The 21,059-nt window shown below is 35.9% G+C and overlaps 1 long non-coding RNA gene across 1 annotated transcript; it reads right to left on the reverse strand.

Annotated features, from left to right (window-relative positions):
• Positions 1-3,241: 3,241 nt before the first annotated feature.
• On the reverse strand, positions 3,242-15,856 carry LOC136290585 (uncharacterized). The gene is made up of 4 exons (XR_010721229.1): positions 15,789-15,856; positions 14,502-14,587; positions 4,239-4,355; positions 3,242-3,692 (listed from the first exon to the last, which is right to left on the reverse strand). It is a non-coding gene; the product is annotated as an uncharacterized lncRNA (long non-coding RNA).
• Positions 15,857-21,059: the final 5,203 nt, after the last annotated feature.

A 21,059-nucleotide genomic window follows, 5' to 3' on the forward strand; every position in this document is an offset into this window, starting at 1 on the left:
ATTTTGTCTCATGGTATTCTTCTAAAATGCTTCTTGCGGAACAGCTTGATTTCCATGATTTCTGCCATATCCATCAATATTTTGACAGTGCATTTTATTTGTATTTTGTGATATTCCAAATTGAAGTTAAATGTTTTCTGTTCCAAATCTATTTCTGAAGTCGTACTCCAAAACTGCACATGCCAGGTTATTCCTTCAGCATTTATTCTGTGGCAGCTCCTCAGGAATGTTGGATTTCAACAAGGAGTCAGGAAAAGCTTGGGGTGGTGGCCTTTTTCTTCTCAGTGCTAAATAGTCACCAGGTGTGGGACTAGGCTCTCTGGCAAAGTGTGAAAAGTTTGTATTACATTTGTGATAATATGTAATTAACCTATTTTTGAGGATCAAATTGGGAAAACAGCATCTCCTATGGAATTCTATTTTTATTAATATGCAGCAGGACTGGATATAGACATTGATTTCTCGAATAGTCTAAGGTTCTTTTTGGACAAATGATGAACAAAATGGCTTATGGCTTTGACTATGTTTATGCATGGCAAAGGCTACTTGATGGTATCTATTTAATCTTTTCTTTAAAACAATTAAAAATACAACTGTATTTTTATATGCCCACACACTGAAAACCTAGGAAGGGAGTGTTCTGAGGAAGAAGCTGCCATTAATGGCATTTGCAAATTAACACTAAAAGACTGTCTGGCATGGCATATTCTATTACCATGCTTATCACCCCCAGTAGCAAAGCAAAATGAGAAAAAATTCCTGGTTTGGTAAAAAATCAGCCATCATTTCTTTAGGGCTTGATTTTTTAAGATACTTTTTAAGAGTTTGAGAGAATCTGGTTTTATATTCAAAGTCACTGAAGTTCCTTATCATGTATACTTATCAATACAACCCTGAGTCATCTCATTGCAGATAGTTGCATAAATTATGTACACAGAAATTTTCCTAGGTAAGTCTAACTGTAGTTATATTATAGCAGGAAGAAATAAGTCACACAATAACAGTAACACTCATCCTGGAGCAATGCATCAACTTCAGAAAGTCAGCTCAGCATAAATGTCGTTTCTCTGAGTCATCTCAGTTGTGAACACAAGCTGTCAGAAGTGGAAAGAACTGAAATTTTTTCCATCATCTCAAAAATACATTAAACATTGAATAAAAGATTTTTATTCTACATCCTTTAAATTCTGTATGAAACCTGTAATGTAAGTATATTATAGAAGCATGCTAATTCAATTAACCTTGTCACATAGAATTCATTAAGATTAAAAACATTGTAATTATCAATGTTTTTCAGACTACCCAGGAATTCACTTAATGCAAGGACTGATGAACTTAGCTAAAAAAATATTTGAAAAATTGAAGAAATTTGACACACAGGGAACACTGAGAAGGAAAAACCTGTGGGTTTTTTTAAATTTATTTTTTGTTTGTTTGTTTGTTTTTGGGGTGTTTTTTTGTTTGCTTGTTTTTCCTTTTTTTTTCTTTTTTTTCTGAGATTGGGAGAAAAACCAAGAGGTGAAAAAATAAAGAGCAGGTTTTGTATCTTCATATAATGTTTTTTCATCCATACAAACTTTCTACCTCTTTGGGACTTCATAATCCTTACCTGTACTGCTCCTCTGATCCTAGGTTTTTTTTCTTCATTCTGGTACTCTCTGTGGCTGAGGGCTTGATCAACGGTCTGTTGAAATCCCTGTGAACTGCAGCCAGTCCTGGCTTCCTGCTTCTGCTTCAGGAAGCACCCACTGGGTCAAACACTTCTGGAATCCCCTAGGTGCCCAGAGAGACTGCTTGTGTTGTGCTGGGCAAAGCAAGGAGGTCTAACTGAATTAAGGTTGGTGCTTGATGATTACTACAGAAAGGAGGTATTCTGTCCTTTCTGTTGGTTTTATTGGGAGTTAGGATTTTTCCACAGCATTGAAAATAGCTCATCATGCATGTCTTGTGCAATTCTTTTGTGCATTTTTTTTGCCCAAGGATCAAAGAGAGCACCTTTAACTGTTTCAGGTCTAAAAGCATTATTACTGTTTTCATGAACATCAGTGACAAGCTTCCAATGAAACAGTTTTTACTTATGAGTAAGACATATCAAAATTATTCTAACATCCCAGGTTCTTAAACCAGCTTTTCTGAGTTGCCATAGGAATTTAAGAGACAGCAACTTCTTTGATAACCCTTTATATTCAGCTCCTTGTTTCCTCTTCTCAATTTCAAACACTGCAGCCCTTTAGTCTCCTGCTCAGTCTCCCACATCTCATTTTCCATGATTCCTCACATCACTTATGCAGTTTCTGCTTTCACCATCCCTCTATTGTTGTGCTGCAGTCACTGGGTCTTCCTTTCTTGCTGGTCATCGCTGTGAAGCCTTTCCCTTTCAACTGTCACTTTTGGAACTCTCCTCCACTAGATTTTTTTTTTTTTTTTTTTTTCACTCCAGTGTCTCTTTCGCTCTCAGGGAAGACAGTTCTTTCATTTCTGCTATCCGGTCAGCTCCCCACTTGAAAGAGCAGTCTCAGTTCTCACTCCCACAAAGTCTTTTGAAGGAGCAAGTTCAAATAATGACCTTCCATGCCCTGCTGTTGGGCCAATCTCTTTCCCAAACACCTGGATGCTTTTATTCTCCCTAGACACTGATTTTATCCAAAGAATATTTCTCTCTTCTTCCACTGACTCATTCAACTGATGCCTATCTCCCACCACAATGGCTGTTCAACCTGCCCGTTTCAAGGGCACATAACCACAGTTTCACTGATATAAATCGGTTAAATGTTTCTGAAAATGTCATAGTAGCTATTACTTAATAACCCCTGTAGTTTACTAAACAACAGAAGACATTTTTTCTTTAACTTGTGCCAGATTTTTTGATAATAGAAAATAATACAGAGCAACATCTGAAATCATGTCAAGATCACACCAGAAAACAGATGCCTATTTCAAGACTTGTCTCTGAGGCAGAGGTATTGTTTGCTTCAAATTAACTCAGTGTGAAAAAACACAAGAGTTCCCTTAAACTTTTACTAAACACCTAAAATCTAGAATAAAACCTGTGATGATCCTTAATCGGAAATAGCCTAAGAAGTTTATCTGCAGGAATGCTATAACTTATTTTAGCAAGTGTTTTCAGCTCTTCTTCACAAAAAGAGTATTTTGAGGGTTTGCTTGTTTACAATATGTTTGTGGAATACATCCAGTATTTAACTTATTTCCCTAAAACTTCAATATCTCCATCAGTCACAACTAAAACCCAACAGATTTTAAATTTATTAATTTTATATTATTACAGTTTTTCAAGAATAAAAAAAGACTTGTGAAAGAAAATTAAAAATAATAAGTAATCATAATTACACTTCAAAGCTATAAAAAAATTTCAAAAATTGTCCAAATTACAGAATCACAGAATCATTAGGGTTGAACGGAATCTCCAGACATGATCTAACTCCCCCGCCAAGACAGGGTAACCCAGAGCAGATGGCACAGGGATGTGTCCAGGTGGGTTTGGAATATCTCCAGAAAGGGAGACCCTATGACCTCCCTGGGCAGCCTTTTCCAGAACTCTACTACCCTCAATGGAAAGAAGCTCTTCCTCATGTTGAAGTGAAACTTCTTGTGTTTTAGTTTATGGCCATTACTCCTTGTCCTGTTGCTGGACACCACTGAATGGATTCTGTCACCATCCTCTTGGAACCCACCTGTGAGATATTTGTATGCAATAATGAGATCCCTTCTCTACCTTCCCAATAACTAAACCAGTCACCTTGATCTGGAAACTGTGTTAGTAATCTCACAGGCAAAGATCTTTCTCCTATTCTTCCACTGAACAGGACTGAAAATTTGAGACTCTTAACTATGAAAATTATAGGTGGACATCTGGGTTGTATTTATCTTCTTTCACATTCACAAACCCTTGAAAAACCTTTGCACTGGGATTACCAGTGTTAAGAGTAAGAAAGTTCTGTTGCATATATATATGAGAGACTTTGATTTTTGGGCTAATCTGAGTTGAATTGCAAATGAGAAATTTAAAACACTTCAGTAAGAAAGGATCTCTTAAACTAATAGTGAGAAAAGTTTTGTTTCAACAGCAACAAATTGTCTAAACCTTTCACCTTTTCATTTTACGTATTCAAATAAAGCATTTGAACTTGTGAGAGACCTTTTTTTCATATGTAAAAATAGATATCCTTCAAATTCCAGAAATCTATTCTTGTTTAAAAGTAAATTTTAGCAAAATATACCTGTTTGAACAGCAATTCCATGGAAAACTCCTTCTAAATGCGAATGCGTTATGATTTTCTTTATTCCAAAGGGAATATTTCTCCAGACTTGAAAAGATACTTAGATATTCCTTTAGACTATTCAGAAAAGAGAAAAGATAATTTAACATTAAAACTAGCAGGGGCGGTCTAACTACAATTTATTCCTTGCTAAGTTCAAATTAGTGCAATCCAGGGTTCTGGATATAATGGAGTGAGTGTATGGCAGGGCTAAATCCTAAAGATGAACCCATGATAGGAATTGTTCTCGGACAAAAATATCAGTGTTTTCAAGATGCACCTACAAAAAAATGACTTCATATTTTATATTCAGAGGGGTATGTCCACAGAATTATAATATTGTCAGGAGTAGGGAGTCCACACATATTATATTGAGGGAAAAGAAAAAAAAAAAGGTAAATTAGTAAATAAAATCTAAAATATTTGAAAAGTGCAAGTAAGTCTGCAGATTTTTTTTCTCCAGTAGTACAATTTGTTTCTTCATTTACTCAAAGGTTGTTCATCCTCGACTTCCTTCCTTGTGCTAATTCTATCCACATTCAGAACATGTATCCACATGTATCCACATTTAGAACTTGTTCTGCTATGTAAGAATCAGTTTTTCATTAGATTGTAAACAGAACTGAAAGTGTAGAACAATTTCTTTTCAAATTAAAAACAACTAAATTCCCAAAGGATGTTATGATGTCGTTGTATATTTGATAGAAAGTCAATGTCAGTTTAAGCGTACTGCTGGTGAGATTTCTTTCCATTAAATCTGAATATGTGTTTAGGTTGTGAGTCAATTTTTTATTACAAATCATAACCAGATGAATGAAGTCAAATAACACTGATAAAATTTTTTGGATATATTGTTTGTGTTTTCAAATAAACCTGTTAAAAGCACTAAAAATCTACTTTTTAAAAAGTAGATTTTTACAAAGTATCCTACTTTTTAATAATGAATCTATTTTTAGGATATACACTGGTGCCTCTGAATAATTTCCTTTCCAAACCCTGACATTTCCAATTTTATGAAATTAAAGAGTTACCAGACATTTGGGGGGGGGGGGGTGGGGGGGGTGGGGAGGGACTAAATTTTATATTTTTACATTGACTTACTATTATTAAAAATAAAATATTTTCCCAAGATTTGCTAAGTTCCAGGTTTTTAGAAGATATTGATGTCAAAATTATGCAGAAGTGATTAGGCCGTGGGGTTTTCCCTTCTATAAGGTTCTGTCATTAATTTTATCTACCATTTCCTAATGCAATATTCAAGGAAATACTTGGTTATTGGCAAAGGAGAGTGGGGATGGTTATACCATGCATCATAGCCATACACAGTTTTATAAGGTCTTGCAGAGAAGTCAGGAAAGTCTTTGGCAGAGATGGAAAGAGATTCTTGGAGCATAAAATATATATTCAACGACATTGCTGAAGTGAGCTTTTACCTACTGTGTGACAAATCTGTTTAAAAGGGCTGCCTGAAACCAGGCTGGGTGTGAGGGTCTGGGCAGGGGTCACTGGAGAGGGGCAGGGCAGGGGGCTGAGCAAGGGCTTTAAGTGGGAACATGAGAGAGGACACTGTCCTGAGAGGAAAGATGTAGGACAAGAAGAGCAGGAGAAGGTGCAAGGAGAAGGAAGTATTAACAGTAGAAGAAGTGGAACAAAGTATCCCCCACTGCTGATATTAGGAACATGTCCTGGTCCCTCACTTAGATGAGTTGTGCCAAGGAGCTGACAGAACTGCAAAGGGCAAAGCAAGAAAACCTCTTCCCTTGACTGTAGTCCCCTAAGCCCCACCAGTTCCTCCCTCATCACTCACTTTCACTTAAATGTCACTTTTCTTTAGTCCACTTTCCCACAGTGTCAGAGGTGTTCTCTGGGCTCTGGACAAGTCCATCAGGTAATGACTGAAAGGGAAGAAGCTTTGTCACATGCACCTGCTCATGACACTAACACCATCTAGCACTCACTACTTAAAAATCCCTTCAGCCAAGCAGACTTATTTTACCATACAAGTGGTCAATGCAAGCTTGATTTTGCTGCTCAGACCCTACACTCACTGCAGGAAACAACACCAATTTCTTGCTGAAAGATATGGTTTAATGTCCTTGTCCCTTTGCTAGGGTATAGCCTTGCAACGCAACTTTGTACCTACATAACACCACAAAGATAGCATGATAGTATACAATAGATTTCTATACCACTACAGAAATGACAACTGAGCTGCCAATACCTTACACTAAAGACTATCAATTCATGGTCATTGGACTGGATTTTCTTTTCTTTCCATTTGCTTCATAGGCTCTCAGTAGAGTCTGAGTCCTGTGAGTGTCTCAAGAACAGCAAGTAACCCAAGGAAGGTGTCAACTGAGGATTGATTGCGAGGTTGTCAAGAACGACCCCTCTTATTCTAAGCACTAAAAGAAATGACCTGTGGAGATAGGAAGAGATCAGGTCTTACTTTTTCAGGCTGAGATGAATACCTAACTTCATTGCATGCTTTCAGGAACTGCTGAAAGGAACGAGTACTTTTAAGTGTCATAAGACACCATGCCTCTTATTGAACAACTGTATTAGAAATGATGAGAAAATCATTGGCTCTCTGATTTCCACTCTGGAGGGAAGGAGTGCAAGTTCCATATATTCTGTAATAAAGATTTCTGAGGTAGACATGACCTCGTGTCAAAAAATGAAGTGTGTTATTAGAGATAACTGTAGGGGGAAGGATAGCTGATATAAAAATTCCAAGCCTTTGATCAGAGCCATGTACAGCAATATGCTAGCTACCTGTACAGTATAACGTGGCTGTATTGGAGGAGATGCTACACCAGAAATTCACAATTTTAGTCTTAGATACAAACGGTGGTTGTAGTCTCACATGAATATACGGTTGGTAGCTGTTTATTAAAACACCTGTCCTAGAATGGCATGCTTGTAGCTAACAAGGCTGAGTCTAATTTTGCATGTCTCCCAAAATTGTTAAACAGCAATAAAAGCTTGCTCAGATGAGGGAACACAGCAATGAGTACCCTCACTAAAGAATGCTATGAACAATATGGAAGAGAATAAGGACAATAAAAAAAAGCAGATATAATTTGCTTGGGTTTTTTTCTGGAGTCTGGCACAAAACCTTACCCAGAGGGAAAGCTTTTTCTATCACCAATAAAACTCCTCCTTTCTGTGCCATGAAAAGACATTTGCATTACTTGTGCATTTGAAACAGTCTTTAGTGTATTTGGATTTATTTGCAGTTTTTTCTTTCTTTCTCTGTCATGTTAATCACTTGAACACAAAAATAAGAACTTTTGTAAAGATTATGCCTCATTTATTTTTTGGGGGTCCATCTATTCACAGTTTCCTTTTCCTCTCTGCCTAACTTTTCTATTATAGTGAATAACTTTTCTGTGTTCTACCATGTAAATAGGTTGCAAAACCACTCTGAATTTACATAAGTAGTGTATTCTCTGTATAGCATGATTTTTTACACATGTATTTGCATACATTAAATCTTTATACATTTATTTTTATACACTCAATATCTGTTATGTTACGGTGAGTGTTATGTTCTGAAGCGTGCAATCACTCACCAAAGTTATATTATGTGGTTTTACAATAACTGTTCTGTACATTTGATACCACCATTGATTGTAGAAGTAACCCTGAACCATCATTGCATGTTGCCCTATTATAATACTTTCAAAATGAGTAATTTTATGTTACTTAGTCTCATCCTATTTCTTTCAGAAGGATAAGCTTCAAAATGTATGTTTCTTCTCTGCCAAAAACAGGATGCAGGGAAAAATGATGATTTCTGCAGAGCACATGACTCAATATAATGTGACACAGCCTTCAAGGAAAGTGTTAATCCCAGACACCAAGTAAAGAAAGAGCTGAAAACGTGCCTGACTTTCGAGAACAGAACAAAAATGAAGATATTTTTTTCACACAGATGGTGTTGAAAAAAAAAACCAAAACAATCCTAGTCTTTTTTTCACAGGACAAGAGAATAAACTCTGAAGAAGCAGTTATTTGATGGGCTAGGGGTCCTGCAGCAAAGCCTGATTAGAGATGATATCTTTGTGTAGATGAAAGGAGATCATGTTCTCTTCTTCATCCACTTGGCAATCTGCATTGGTACTGAGGCAATAAATCAGACTATGTGCAAGGGAACTCCTAAAGTAATAATCTCTTCCAAAGCAGAGATCAAGGGCCTTGACATGTGACAATATTACTGTAGTAATGGGAAAAAGTGTTATCTGCTGTCAAAGTAAATGACGTCTTTTTAGCTTAAGTAATAACAAAGTGTGGCTATTCCAGTTTTTGTGGAAAAGGAAGTGCTCAGAAAAAGGAGTCAGATCCTGGACCATTATTCTTTCAGTGACAATGCCAGAAGATAGATTTTGAAATTAAAGAATTGTAATTCAATCCTTTCGAGTCTTAATGTCAAAACTGAATGTTTCAATAGTGAGATAAGATTTGAGGATGCACTCACGGTCACCAAATAGTCTCCTATTTACTTCTTTAGGCAGCTCTCAGATATAGCTCATGGTGATATCAGAACTAAGATCTGTATAAATACCTTAAAAACATTAATAACATTTCAATACATAAAATTTCACTTACAGTATCAACTCCATATTTTTCATATTGTGTTTGAGAGATATCACCATGCAATTAAAACATGTCTTTTCAGAGCAAAATAGATAAGTCAAATCTGCTGGGATCCTGTGATATGTGAATATCTATTTCTATGTATGGTGTTCCACAGATTATACAATCTGTTTATTTGCATAAAGATATGTCAAGGGATTTCCAGTTAGGTCAAAAGTCTTTAGTTAAGACTTTAACTTTTCCATGTATTACAATAACCATAACTTTGAAATCTTATTCATAACTGTAGCTTAATTAAAACTGGACAGCCCTGATTGTCCATTTTATTTCCCAAAGGTTGTTGCTTCCCAAGCAGAATTATCCTCTGAGCTGCGCTAAATTTGGTGCCAGTCTGAGCTTGGCTGCTTGCATATGGTTTTAAAAGTAAGTCCTGTAGCTTCTGTCTCCTTGCACTACTATTATGAACAACTGATGTTAACAACTCTGAAAAAAATGAAGTTTTAAATGTTCCCCTCTTGCATATGGCATCACCTTGCCTCAAGCCTTCAAATCATTGAAGCAAATGTGCATTATGCATGAAAAGTTTTTTAATAAAGTGTGTAGGAATTTTAGAATAAATCAGAATATCAAGGAATAGATGATTTTTAATATTCAGGGTGCTATCTTGTGCACAAAACAAACTGAAGAATAACCTGTTCCCACTTTAATATATCTTAACTGGGTTTCTCTAAGTCTTTATCGGTTAGAAGAGCTACATCCTTATACATGTGTAACTTTGCCACTGACTGTATTCTTTAGACTGCCTATAAAATAGTCGTTTTAGGATGTATTTAAGGGATTACTTGGTTTTGCTGAAAACAGGGGTCACTTTCAGAAGGCCCTGATCTCTAGGTCTCATTCTGTATTTTGATAGTACATTTTGATTGTAACTTCATAGAATATACTACTTTAAGTTAATCCATTGGTCCTTAATTATCCCACAGCCTCTTCTGAGGTTCAACACAAATTGCCTCTGCAATTGTAATTCTTAACTCCTTAAAGAAAGTAAAGAGACCTCACTTCCTGCTATCTGTCTTAATTAGAGCTGCATATCTGCCTTCAATTGTACTGAGATCATGCCTGATTTGGGAACTAGCAAATCTGTCACTTATCTCTACATCCAAACTAGTGCCAGGAACCTGCTCCACAAAAAAAATACTTATTTGTGTGTGTGTTTGCGCATTTTCTGATGACTGTGTCCTTTACCTGATAAAGGAATATAAAGTGTTACTTGCGTTTCCAACAGTGATTTAAGACTATCAGCAGAAAGATTTATGTTTTTCTACATGACACAGGAGCTTAAAGGGGCACAAGGCTCCCAAGGGAAGCATCTGGATTTGTACTTAACACAGAACAGTGTATATTTTTTTTTTTGTCAGGTCAGTTTCTTGACAGAGCACCACAAAAAACATCTTCTCTGACTTTACTGTGACTTTGGAGAGGGTATGGATTTTGTTGCTGGTGTCTAACTAAAAATTTAGATATGTCTTAGGCATCTTAAATTATATTGCTGATTTTAATGCATTTAATGATGCTTTGAAAAATATATTTCTACTTTACCTGACAAGGAAATAAGTCTCCTAAAGACATCTGTTAGTTACTGCCAAACTCCCTCTGCGGAGTTTGAGAATGCTGAGAGTGATAACATGATATAGTATTCATTCCAGTCTCTCTGAAAAGCTAATTGTTTCCTGATAAAAACATTGCCTTACAAGAGTCCTACTCTTCTGAAAAGCTCATCCATACTATGCATTCAAATAAAGCAGTAGGTTTTGAATATGAAGCATTTTAAAATTCTATTCATGCCCTAGCTACTCAGTTCTGATGTATTTCTTGGAACTCAGACCCAAGGAAGGGAATTTGCAATGTCTTGTCTAAATGGTTCCTGGGAACCCCACCAGCCTTACTATTCTACACATTAAAAGCTGTCTGAAATTTGGAATTCAAAACACTTTTAACAGAAATAGATTTAGAAAATTGTTGAAGATAAATTTTCACACTTCCCTGCTTCTTTAAGCAGATTTATGGGTGTTTTGTATATGAAGATACACTACTGTTATCTGAAGGAAGAGGGTTTTTTAGGTGAAACTCTCCACTGCGATTACCATTAAAAAGCTTGTTAGCCTCACAAACCCAATAAATTTATTGTTATATATAAAATATAAAGCAGGAATATGCTTAGTTTTATTTGAAAAAGTTTTAAAATTAGTTTGTACAGAACCCCAAAACAACATCATACATTTTATGTAACTAATATTTCACGCAGAATGCATAAACTGTCCAAGAAGCAGGGAACAGAAATTAATACCTTCTTTCCAGTAAGTGCCCTCCCCAAGGGGTGATCAGACCTCATTATTTCAAGCACTTCTTGATCACATAAGTCCTAAACCATTTCCAACAGTGTCTGAATTTCAACAGGAACTTGTAGGTCAGGGTATTGCCCCAGCTGCTGGAAATATAGATCTGTCACTGTGAAGGAATTGAACTGAGGTAAGTGCTATAAAAAAGGTTGGGAAGAAGCATTTTCATGCTCTCTTGATTCTTACACGATTTAGAAGAAATAATAATTCATAATTGCTGCTCTGAAGGATTTTGTCATTCTGTTTTGAGGACAATATCCAGGGCTGCAATTCTGAAACAAACTTTCTAAACTCCAAAGGATGCTGAAAATAATGATTGACAAGAAACTCAGAGCTCAAACCTACACCTAAGGTTTTTTAGCACTGTTGCAATTCTTATCTTCCCAGGAAGTGTCTTTTTGTTTTATCTAACTCAAAGCATTTTGAGTCTAATCTAAATCTTTTCACTGATTTCAGTGTACATTCAATCAGTGTTCTGTTGGTTGTACCTCTAAACATTACTCTAAAGGATCTTGGTCAAGTATATAATTATTGCTTTTTCAAAATCGTAGTGGATTATACCACACTGCCTCTGGAGCAGATTTTCTATTTCTTATAAGACAGTGACCTCCATGAAAAGTTGTGTGTGTTACAACCACACTAGTGTTTATTCTCAATGAGAATATGGCTGTTGCCTGACTGGTTGCTTTTATCAAGCTCAGGCTCTGTGGAAGGATGCTATTATCTGACAGAGTTTTATACCAGGACCTTCTACAAACATTGGTTCCTGTTTTAGGATCCTCATAATTGAAGATAAAAAATAACATTATTTTCCACACTTTTTGTCTTATTTCTGTCATCCTAGGCTTTAGCTAAAAAGCTCACTGTTCTGAAAGCTGCATTACAGTACCCCACCTGTAGTTCTCTAGAAAAAAATTGGATTTGAATCCATGAAAAGCAATGACCTCCACTTCCATGGGTGCAAAACAGCAGTTTAAGCTGTATCAATTTTAGAAAGAAATGAGAAAAAAGAAATGACTGGTCCGAGCATACTTCTCCCCTCCTATTCTCTCATCACAGTTCTGTTAAAAATATTTACCGTGTAAACTTTTTCACTTGGGAAATTGTTTTGAATTTTGAATACAGGGTCTTAGTCCTTGGAAAGTATATCTAGATCATATTTTTAAGATCTTTTCTCCCTATTTCCTTTTTGTTGAAAACCTAGCCTTATTTTAAAGAAAAGATTGGTCATTGCTCAAATGAAGATTCATGGACATAAAATTATTATTTTTCATAAATGATATGAGAAGAAAGAATGTGACAATGCTTCTTCTCACCCATTTTTATAGCAGTTTCCCATGTTCAATTTCCTCTCAACGACAGATCTGTACTACAAAGCATGAAGGCTTTGTGCCAGCATTTCTTGACCTCCTTTGGTTTTCAGGAATTTTAGTTGCTCTTCTAGTTTAGTACATGTTACTTTTCCTCATTCAAATTGTTTACCTGAAAGCCACCTTTTTTCTATTCTTGTATCTTTTTGTTTGTAACCTGTTCTCTTCCTTTCACTTTCTCATTTTTCCTTCAGCTAAGGAGTTTAAAGGCATAAGAAAAAGCTGCCTAGAGACTGCTTTCTCCCATTCTTCCAAGCCAACAGACTATGCAGCAGCTTATACAGACTTGATGTCTTCACATCTTACAGTCTTGGTTGCTTCATTAAATGCCATGTTGCAGGAAAGAAAAATTGTTCTACAACTGTATTTGTGTTAAGGATTTTAAACTTTGCCACCTAGCCCAAGAGTGCTGCTCATCTCTAAAAAGAGTTTTGCAGCACTTCTCATTAAGAAACTGCTGCACCATGGTGTCAGTACTACTTCTGAACAGTCCCTGACAATTCTCTCTTCAGGGAAAATGGGATAAGGCTTCTTCATTTTCTGGAAAATGTTCTACATCTCTGAATATTTGGATCATTTTAGACCAGCTCTCAAAATTAATATCAGGAAGTGAACTTGGCTCTTTCTTCAAGCTTGCCACAAGATGTGGTAAATGGCTATTATCTGAGAGGACATCTCAGATAATCATTTAGTATCTGAAAAAAGATCTGTAATAATCTGGGAAGTGTTTGACACAGTGAAGCCTATCAAAAAACCCAGTAGAGGCCTCCCTGAAAGAGAGAAGTTATTCTTGAATTTGACTTGTTCTGCATAGGTTCTTCTGGTAATGGTGCAACATCTTAGCAAATAATTTTTCAATACCTATATGTACAAAATACCCACTATACCATTCACTGGTTTATTACTATAATCAATGAAGAATTAGAGGGGCAGAACTGCAGGAGAATATATCAGTACTTCCTAGTAGCCTAGTACCACCCTGTGAAACATTTGTCAGGCTTCCATTAATCAATCCTGAGCAACTTATAAAAAGCAAAGTTTTCTTGGTAGATTTTATCTTTATCCATTTTACTTTAATATTAATACGGATCTGGACTGTTTCTATAGCAAGTAGTATTAGAGATGCTAATCATGGCTATTAATCCAGAGGTTATGGTAGATAATCAGAAAAATGCTGATGAAGCATCTTCTGATATTACTTGAACTTTTGTTCTGTAGATTTTATCACTCCTATTCACAGCAGTTACGAATAAATTACGTTCTTTGTTTCAAGAGTACACTGATGCTGGACATTAATTCATGCTTATTGTAGGAACTTGTAAAATATCTTCCTGGTAAAGTTACCAAAGAGAAGGAGTGAATAGTTTTGATAGATTTTGATCAAACAAACCATTGATTCTTTTCACATCAACTTTTTATGAAATACAAATTAACAGTGTGAAAAGTTCAGCATATATATCTTTGGGAAGAATAAAGAGGAGCTATTCTAAATTAATGTCAATGATCCAATGAGAAAAATAAATCTTAACAGTCATATTTGGGAACTATATTTCAAAAGAACAGAAGCTGGGAAAAGGGAAATGAATCACAGGTATGCATAAACACTTTTAATAGGACATTTTTTCTTGTCTTCTAAAATAAAAGCTGAAATCAATTTTGTCAACATCTCATTATTTGGAAGAATCATGAGGTGTTGAGAAGCAGTAATGCCACTTTCTCTGCAACTCCCAGGATCTGGGATGAGAACTTAAGTCAGTATATCTTTAAATCATCATATATTGTTATTCTTCTCTGGCTCTGAATTTATTTTTTCCCAAAAAAATCTCCTCTACTTCTGTTTGGGTATCTTTACATACCTTTTTCTTCAAGCTCATAAGAGTCTCAAACTCCATTGCCTATGATGTACTAAATCTTTCTTGCAGGAAGGAAGACTGACTAACACCTAAAAGAAAGGAGAGTAAAATGGATATAAATGGAATTCTTCTTTTCAAAATATCTTGGATTCAGTATTACAATTGATAAAAATAGAAAATCCTCTTCTTTCTATATCTTTCAAGGAAAAACTCAGGAACAGAATTTTGAAAACTTTTGCCTATTCATTGCTGTTATTCACAAAGAACAAGCAAAGCCTTTTCCCAAAGCTTGTTCTGCTGTTGGCTCACTACTGTCTGCAACAGAAAGCTGTTAAAACAACAGAAAACTGTAAATAAGGAAGTTCCTTCTCAGTTGCAGAAAGATATATTTACACTTGTTTGGCTAGTGCTTTCTTTCTGAATGAATTCAATGCTTCCATTACAGCAAGCCTTGATGTATTTATGGTAATGATGGTACTATCAAACTCCTTCTACCTCATGCTGCCGACTCAGGGAAATATAATGCATGCTAAAAATTGGAAGGCTCCTTTTTGTTCTACTTTGGACTACTACATAAAAAAAGGAAGGTCTTTAATGAAAATTTCAGCATTAAATCATATTTCCTTCCAGCGATAGGAATGGTTAAATTCCTACTCTTAGTGAGGCAAATTTAAACCACCAAGTACTTTGGAAAATTGTCTTATAAACCAGTTAAACACATCATTGTATTGCATATCCATTTAATACTCTGAAAATATAGTAGCAATTTCTCAGATCTAAATTTCTTCCACACAATTGGAAAAAAATTAGATATTTTAAAGATCTACTCACGTACTGAAAATTTCATGCAATTTAACAAATATTTACTTTTGAAAAACATGTGTATTAATACAGGAAGATAATAAGATTTCCAGGTTGAGAATTGTATTCCCTATGATAGTTTTAACTCCTTAATAAGAACTAAAATATATACCTGCTGGTATCATAATAGCAACCCTCTTATTAGAGGGTAGAAATGAGCCAAGATACAGACTTCTTGTTTATCATAGCGTGTAAAGGGTCCTGCTTTATTCCTCTTTACAGCTCAGCCATCCTGACTCCAACTAGTCACTGACTCTGGCTGCAGCAAGCTCCTACTCTAGGTTTCCCTTGCCGCCTCTGACCGCTGGTTATTTCCTGCTAAACTGTGACTGCATGCATTAGTTTGCAGACTCTGAGTGCAGGCTTCTACCTAGCAAGACTGCAACTGCAGTTTCCATCAACAGGCTCTGACTGCAGACCCAGACTGACCTCACAGCAGTGATTCTCTCTCCCTAGGATCCTTCTTCATTAACCTCCTTCTTCCTTCATGATGTCCCTCACTAGGTAACCCACTACCTTTTATCACACTTATCTTTATTGTATATAGCTGTGACTCATCAGGGTTGAGGCTGAATTGGGTACTTAACACAGCTGTTGCTTATCAGGGATGACACCACCTGTATTCCCTTCTCCTACAGCTTATGATATTATTTTCTGCAGCAGATGTTTTTTAAAATCTCACTAGTAAACATGATTCAAAATCATTAAAATGGTTAAAAAATATGCTAATTTCAAGCCAGATTTCAAAAACTGTAAATGCATACAGCAAAAAAACAAAAGAAAAAAAATCATTCTGTTTAAGACTCATCCAAGTCCTTTCACTCTGTTTCATCTGTAGACTCCTTAAAAAAACCTGCAATGTTGTCATGAAAAGTTGGCCATTTAAAGAGTGAAGAATAAATACTCTGGTTACTAGAAATTAAAAAGAGAAAGAAATGAAACCCTCAAAAATTAAAAAAGAACAAACAAAAAGTTTTTCTTCAGCATGTCCTGCCAGTATTTTTATACTTTTCAACTTATCTATTTGTATTTCTGAAAATCTGTCAAAATAGCAGTCTGTAAGGAAATAGCTCACTTTCCTTACTAATTAGTGTGATATATTATGGGTGGTGTTACTCACAGATTCCCACAGAGCCACACCTAAAGTTTTATAAAGACATCCCAATTCTCTGGTCAGACATTTTTCAAGCATCAGACTGGTTTGAAACTGTGTTCCGAACACATGGATATCCAAGCTTTAATGGATCACAGAACACCTGGAGCTTTATGGAAGACATGCATAATGTGGATTGAGTAACCTGAATTACTGATATAATTATGAATGTCTTATGATGTATAATTATCTGCACAAAGAGCCCATATAATACAATAACTCTGTTGAAGGGGCTCCAGCTTGTCTTTAATGTGACAATAATGTTTAGTTCTTTACTTTTATGAAGCTCTTCCTAAACACTAACTAATTATTCCTTACAACAGTCTTGTGAAGTACATGTGTGAAGAGCCTTGAGCTCAATTTGAGACACCAACAGAGGTCAGCACAAGTCACAGTTTCCCTGGACCACAGTGGGAGTGGATGGGAAGCTTTGCAGGACTGATCCTATAGAGCAGCTGAGGGAGATCTGATGAATTTAAAATGCTTACCTTTAAAATTTTTTCCTTGAACAAACAAGTGTAGTCTCAATAGCTCGTATTGCCTAAAATATTCCAGCCTCAAATACAGGAAAGTTAGCATTAAGGAAGAGGTGAAAAATCAGATTCAAATCAAATTGGGGCAATACAGGGGAAATAGAAAATCCTAAAGTCCTAAAAATCCTAAAAATCTTTGGCCAATGGAAAACATCATTACAGTAATTTTGAAAAAAAAAATGAAATAAAGATTATTATCAGAGGTTTTTCATTTTTGCATCAGGATTCAACAACAAAAAGCCAATACAAGCTAGAATTCTTGTTTTGGACAGGTGGTGCAAAAGGTAGGTCTTTCCACATCACATGACATCTCCTGAGATCCTCAGTAGCCTGTTAGAGTTCCAGGCACAACTTTACATAGTTGCTCATCTAGGCAAAGGCCACTCTCCCAGTCAGCTTCTATCCTCCAAGTGGGAGGTAAAGCAGAGCAATCACTTTTGGAACTCATTTGGGAATAGTTAATGATTTTCTGTTTAGACTAAGAAATAATACTTGCTTTCCTATCTAGCTGGTATAGTCATACAGACTGGGCAGAGAAGAAGGAGGGATGTGTGTTTTAGATAGCCTTTTCTCCCCTTCAAGTCATGTTTAAGTTAGGAAGAGAGAGAGGATAGGGCACAAGCATCTCGCTCCTGTGAAGAAAGTTGCTCAGCTACATGGAGAAGGAAAATATACCTTTATACATTTCAGAAAAGCTAAAAAATTCCATATCCTCTCATTTTACTCTTATAAGCAGTATTTTTGAAAAGACATGAACAGAGTTCCTGCAGAGAAATGGGAACCAACTAAAGAAACAGCTGAATATTGAAAGAACCCTAATTCATGTGAAATAATTAGTGGAAGATGACATTTGGCTGGGTTGCCATGGACAGGGACAACTTCCACTAGACCACATTGCTTAGGGCTCAATTAAGCCTGGCTTTAAAGTGCTTCCAAGGATGGGACATCCACAACCTCTCTGGGTAACCTCTTTTAGCTCCTCACCACATGCACAGTAAAGGATTTTTTCTTAATATCTAATCTAAACCTACTGTCTTTCAATTTGAAACCATTCCCCCTTTGCTCTGTAGCTACATGCTCCTGTAAAGTCCCTCTCCATCTTTCTGGTAGGCTCTTTTCAGTTACTGGAAGGCTGCAAGTGGGTCGCCATGGTGCCTTTTCTTTTCCAGGCTGAACAATCCCAGTTCTCTCAGCCTTTCCTTGTGAAAGAGGTGCCTAATCCCTCTAATCAACTTGGTGGCCTCCTTTGGACAAATTCCAACAGGTCTATGTCCTTCCTGTGCTGGGAGCCCAGAGCTGGATGCAGCACTGCAGGTGGGGTCTCACCAGAGCAGAGCAGAGGGGCAGAATCCCCTCCCTGGCCGGGCTGCCCATGGTGCTCTGGATGCAGCCCAGGACATGTTTGGCTTTCTGGGCTGTGAGTGCCCATGGTTGGGGCACGTCCAGCCTCTCACCCACCAGCACTCCTGAGTCCTCCTCAGCAGGGCTGCTCTGGATCTGTTCATCTCCAGCCTGTGTTGATACTGGGGGTTGTCCTGATGGAGGTGCAAGTACATCACACTTGGTTTTGTTATATCTCATGAGATCCCCATGGGACCACTACATCTGATATTTGCTTTAATTTAGAACAAATCTTGTACTAATTGATTTTTTATTTCAGGAGGGGAAATAGCCTGATTGAGTCAAACTAAATTTAAAGATAACTTTTGATTATAGTCTGGTAAAAAATGAAACATTCAATATTTAGACAAAAAGCATGTTCACTTTTTAATAATAACTTTAAAGCTTTTAATATTCTACTATAATGTCATTATACTAGGCACAGATATGACATCCTTTTGCAAGAACAGACAAAAATAAATAATTGAAATAACGATTCAATACTCAACTCAGTTATGTCTGTATATGTTTAGCCAGTCACTCCTTGAAATTATTATTTCTTAACCACTTTATAGCTCCACTTGGGAATATAATACAAGTTATTCTATCATAACAGAAGGAACAATGTGAATATTCATAAATGTAAAAGATAAGTGTATATCAGGTCACATTGCACAATGGGTTAGGTGGAGGCTAATAATCCAAAACATTATTTTCCAAACTGCATCACACATTAATACCACTGCTGTTGTCTATATTCTCTCTTTGGTATACAAAGTGATTAGCCTTATTGTAAATACTACTGCAAACAATTTTTAGACAATGGAATGGAAATCCAGGTAAATTAATATTCCTTCTGGGAGATGATAGACAATTTATGGTATGAATTTTATGAAATTTAAGTAATATGAATTAGCTACAGACAGTCTGTTCTTATGAACAGAGGTACCTCAAACTGTTTTCTCTCTAATTATTTTGTCTGCTTGTCTCATTTTTGTTCCCTACTTAGTTTGTGATAAAATGTTGCCATGGAAGAGAATAAATAAGGTCATAGGTTTCGACTGTTTTTTGTGCTTACAAAACCTTGGTGAAACAGGAAAAAAGAAAAAAGAAAACTCATTTGTAAAAAATGGTATGAATCAATAGGAATTACTTCATATAAGTCATATATAAATATGACATTATAAATCTTATTTAATAAACTTTGGGTATTCATAATTTTTATTTCAAACAAAAAAAAAGTAGTTTGAAAGTTTCCATTCTCCGTCTCTGCCAATAATGAAGAAAACAGCAGGTAAGCATTTTTGCTAACATAAAAGCAATTGAAGAGACTATAATGAATTTGACATATGTTGGAATTTGGAATGAAAATGCTTTGCTTTTTTGAGCTTAGGTGTGTACAAAAGTCCACCAAAACTCTGTCAATCTACTGACTCCATGATAAGAAACTAATTACTTTGGTTTTGGGGAGTCAGAGCTTGCTTACTCTGAGGAAAAGATACACGCACTCATGTCCAGCATTTAATTTGGGTGCTTTAAACAGATGCCATTACCTCCAGGGGCTGGGGCAATCTGAGAGAGGGCAGGAAAGGGGTGCTGTGAATCTCTGGCCCTGTGATGGTACAGGTGCAGGCCCACTCAACCCTCAATGAGATCTTTGGTATTTTTTTTTTTTTGTTGAATTTCAGGCCCTGACCAAATCAAAATGATATGAATGACTTAAACCCATGCTTACCAATACACCAAAAAGGGTGAGATCCTTCGTAAAACTGTTGTGAGAGACATGTACAATATAAATTCATTATAACATTTAACTGAAACTACAGAAGAATAAGTAATGCTACAAATTCAATTGTAAATAACAAAATGAGAAGCATCAAATCCAAAACAATTACTGTTGACATAAGTATGTCCCATTCATAACTGTACAAAACACTTGACAAAACTTTTTGTTCTTCATAAATGACTTAGAAGGTAAAATATAATAATAAGGAAAGTTACAGATTATGAAATTTGACTGTATTCTAGATTACTCATAATACATGAGAAGGAATGAAAACTGTCTTTTATTTCAACAAATAATCCCAAAAAGAGCAACACTCATACAAAGCAGAGATATTTTTGAAGTGCAATTTTCCCTAACCAGGGGAAAAAAACATGTAATTTTTGCTCTATTTAGAAGGTAGAAACTGATGACAAGAGGGGGACAAAAATTATCTAACTGCTGTGCATATCTATTATATTTTGGTAATATTATCTCATATTTCACGGTGTCTTCTTGATGGTTTTAATTTGAAAGAACTCTAGCATTTAAAAAAATATTTTTGCCATCTTTGAACAGAAAAAGAAAATTCTGAAAGAAAACATTCTGGTCCAAAGTGGCTTTCATTCACTTGTTGGGTTGAAACACTGTATGAAGATCTTGAATAATCTTTAGAAGAATACAAAATATATTAGTGTCAAAGTTTGAGGATAATAGTCAAAATGTTCTGGGCAAAGAATTGGGACATAAAACTATACGGATTTGCTATCCTGAGAGAGAGAAATTGCACTGATATTTTTGATGAATTTAAGCTTCAGCAGCAGAATAGTTTCTAGAGAAAAGAAGAAGAGGCCTCCAACACTGGCTTACTT

Source organism: Chamaea fasciata, unplaced genomic scaffold, assembly GCF_029207755.1.
Source record: "Chamaea fasciata isolate MVZ Bird 193981 ecotype frontalis unplaced genomic scaffold, bChaFas1.0.hap1 SCAF_6, whole genome shotgun sequence".
NCBI lineage: Eukaryota > Metazoa > Chordata > Aves > Passeriformes > Sylviidae > Chamaea > Chamaea fasciata.